The sequence below is a fragment of the Bison bison genome, unplaced genomic scaffold (genome assembly GCF_000754665.1).
Source record: "Bison bison bison isolate TAMUID 2011002044 unplaced genomic scaffold, Bison_UMD1.0 scf7180017864054, whole genome shotgun sequence".
In the NCBI taxonomy this organism is placed as follows: Eukaryota; Metazoa; Chordata; class Mammalia; order Artiodactyla; family Bovidae; genus Bison; species Bison bison.
This window is the reverse complement of record NW_011494626.1, coordinates 437,725-441,777: the sequence shown is the minus strand read 5'-3', so window position 1 is coordinate 441,777 and position 4,053 is coordinate 437,725.

Sequence of the window (4,053 nt, the reverse complement as noted above, 5' to 3'; positions counted from 1 at the left end):
GGTCTCCTGCATTGCAGGCAGATGCTTTAACCTCTGAGCCACTAGGGAAGCCCTTTTAGGAGAGAGAAAGGACATAAAGAACCAATGTGAACCAACCAAGAGAAGAGCTTTTCTTGCAGATCTGATTTACAATGGTTCTCAACAAGGGCTGGTTTGCCTTCAGGAGATATTTGTCAATATCTGGACATATTTTTGATTGTTAAGATTGAGGGAGAGCATAGTACTGGCATCCAACGTACAAAGAACAGAGATGTCATTTAACATCCTACAGTGCACAGGAAAACTCCGTTCAGCATGAAATCATCTGGCATAAAATGTCAATGTTATTGAGGTTGGAAGTTCCTGGATTATAACTATGAATAACTATGAGCATGTTTTATGTAATGAAGAAGCAGACAAGACACAATCAAGAAAATTCAAATCACCAAATTACATGCCCACCCCTCTCCCACCGAGGAGGAGAAAAAAACATATAATGACCAAATACTTTTAGTTTATAGTGCCTGAGTGTGTGTTCCATTTTAATTTTTATGTGTCTTTGGTGTTGAAAATAAACCACAGTGAAATAGAAGAGAAGAAAGAGGTAGTAAGTCATAGGAGAGAAGTAGACAGAGAGAAAGTGAGGAAGGAGCACATGAAGGCAGGACAGAGAAGCAAAAGGAGAAGAATAAGGAGAAAAAGTAAAAGGAAGAAATGCAGGAGATGGGCTGACAGCGTAAATCAGAATGGTACTTTTATTATAATGAACACTATGGATAATCTTTAGTTGTTAGAAGTGTAATCTCTTTCTCCTTTTCTTTCATTCCTATGAATACCTCAGAGGAAGCAATTACAACAACTATCAAGAGGAATGAGAAGAGATCTTTTTATGTTGAATGTCTAAGAGTGTAATGCCAACATATATTAAAAAAAAAAAAATTAGGCCTCATTCAATGTATCCTCATAAGAGCAACTCATCCCCACACTTGGTACCTAGAATGGCAGCCCATTCTCATCATCATCTCTGCCTAAAATTCAAACCTATCTGACATATTCTTTGTGTGTTGGCTTTAGAAACAAAGCAGCTTCATTAAAATATAACCCACTTACCATACAATTAATCCAGCTAAAGTATGCAATTCAATAGCTTTTAGTATATTCACAATATGTACAACCATTATCACAACCAACTTTCTAACATTTGCTATATCTTAAAAAAAAAAAAAGACACGACCATCTATCCTTTAGTTATTACCCTTCTATTTCCTCAATCACCCCTTGGCAGCCCTAAGCAACCACTACTCTGTACAGACAGAATAACCTGTTTGGGATTTATGTCATCTTCTGAGAGTTTTACGGAGACGGCGATGGCACCCCACTCCAGTACTCTTGCCTGGAAAACCCCATGGACGGAGGAGCCTGGTAGGCGGTAGTCCATGGGGTCGCGAAGAGGTGGACACGACTGAGCGACTTCACTTTCACTTTTCGTTTTCCTGCATTGGAGAAGGAAATGGCAACTCCGGTGTTCTTGCCTGGAGAATCCCAGGAATGGCGGAGCCTGTTGGGCTGCCGTCTATGGCGTCGCACAGAGTCGGACATGACTAAAGCGACTTAGCAGCAGCAGCAGCAGCAGCTCAGAGTTTTATAGTTTAGTTCTTATGCTTAGGTAGGATTTTGATCCATTTGAGCTAATTTTTTGCATGTGGTATGAATGTTTCAGCTTCATTCTTTCACATGTGGGTATTCAGTTGTCTGGCCACCTTTTATTAAAATATTTTTGTCTATTATTTTTCTATTCTATATTTTCTTAATATCCATTCTAATTCCTATTATTTCCTTCCGTCTTCTTATTTAGGCTAATTTTGTACTTTGTTTTTCAAGTCTTAAGGTGGAAAGATAGGTTATATTCTTGAGATTTTTTTTTTTTTTTTAGTGTTGGCACTTATGGCTATAAATTTTCTTGGGGACACTGCTTTTGTTGCATCCCATGAGTTTGCTATTTGTCTTCATTTTTATTCATTTTAAAATATTTTCTCATATATTTTTTCCTGACCAATGGCAACCCACTCCAATACTCTTGCCTGGAAAATCCCATGGACAGAGGAGCCTGGTGGGCTGCAGTCCATGGGGTCGCTGAGTCAGGCAAGACTGAGCGACTTCACTTTCACTTTTCATTTTCCCACATTGGAGAAGGAAATGGCAACCCACTCCAGTGTTCTTGGCCTGCAGAATCCCAGGGACGGGGAGCCTGATGGGCTACCGTCTATGGGGTCGCACAGAGTCAGACACGACTGAAGCGACTTAGCAGCAGCAACGGCAGCAGTCCTTTAGAAATGTGTTGTTTAATTTCCACATATTTTTGATCTTCCCAAATTTGTTTCTGTTACTGATTTCTAATTTTGTTACTTTGTGGCCAAACAGCAAACTTATTTTTATCCTTAAAAGAATGTTGAGGCTTGCTTCATGGCTTAGCATGTAGTCCAATCTGGCAGAAATTTCACCTGCACTTAGGAAGAGTATAGTGTATTGTATTGTCATTGAACTAGTGCTCCGTAGAAGTCTGTTAGGTCTGGATGGCTACAGGATTATTTGATCTTTTTTTTTTTTACTTTCTGCCTACTTGTTCTATCCACTATTGAAAGTCATTACTATCAGTCTATTTCTTCATTTCTACCAATTTTTGTTTGGGAATTTTTAACTGTATTTCATCTGTCTTCTCTATGAGACAAACAATGTGTTTGTTTTATACAATGCTATATTTTTAGCACCTAGAACAAAGAACAGGTTATCATTAAGTAATTGTTATTGTTTAGTCACTAAATCATGTACAAGTCTTTTTCCAACCCCATGGATAGTAGCCTGCCAGGCTCCTCGTCCATGGAATTTGCCAGGCAAGAATACTGCAGTGGGTTGCCATTCCCTTCTCCAGGGAATCTTCCTGACACTGGGGTCTAACTTGCATCTCCTGCATAGGCAGACAGATTTGTTACCACTGAGCTACCTGGGAAGCCCATTAAATAATTAATACATTAATATTTTTCTAACTATATAGTAGGCTTTATGAATAAAGAAAAGGATAATGGCAAATTTGAGTTCTGTTTTGAAACTGACATCAACTCTTACCAGAGGCTTATACATCAAACTTTGGCCATCCATTTCCTCCATGAATGTTATTGACCATAAAGTAAGCAAAGACAAGAAGAGTGGAAAGCTCCACACTGCTGCTCACTGGAGTGATAGAAGCAGGAAAACTATGGAGCGAGGGTTGAGATTGCAGTTGTAAGGACAGTATGGATTTCAATGTCAACGCTGAATGTTTAAGGTCATTGGAAATGCTGAGAAGACAATCAAGGATCTGGAGTTTGTTTTTGAAGCTGGATGATAATAAATGTTCTAAAATAAGGCATAAAACTTCCAAATTTGCTTAATTGTACAATATTATACGAGGAGGGGAGATTTCTTTCTGACCTCAGCTGGTGATCAGTTTATGCCCTGATGTACACGATTTAATGGTCTGTATCATTTTTATCATGTCACTGCAGATGTTATTCTTACTCATATGAATGCCTAATCCTCTTGTTGAATACTTATCCCTGCTAATTATTTCTGCTGTTTCTGAAGCAAGCCACTCACAGCCAAGGCTTAAGAATGGGAGCATCAACTCCCTGGAGCCAGAAAAGAAAAACAGACACAGACACACACACACACAAACTCTCAAAGTTTATGATAAAATACACTTAATTTTTTTGTATAGAAACTCAAGACAGCATTTTGGTAAAGGTGATGTAGGTTTGTAAAAAAAAAAAATACTCTCCTTGTTTATTTTTATGTCATTTTGCTTATATCATTTCCAGAGAGAAAGAAGTAACAATTTAATTTCTCAACAAACTGAAATCAAGTGAGAAAAACTTTGACCTTAAAAAAACAAAAACAAAGAGAGATATTAACATGATACTCCCCAGGAATGTCGACAAACCTATTTAATTCCCTTTCATACACACAGACTCTGTGAACCCCCATATAACAGAGGCAAAGAATGGAGCACTAAGGACTGGATGAGACCAGGCTAAACAA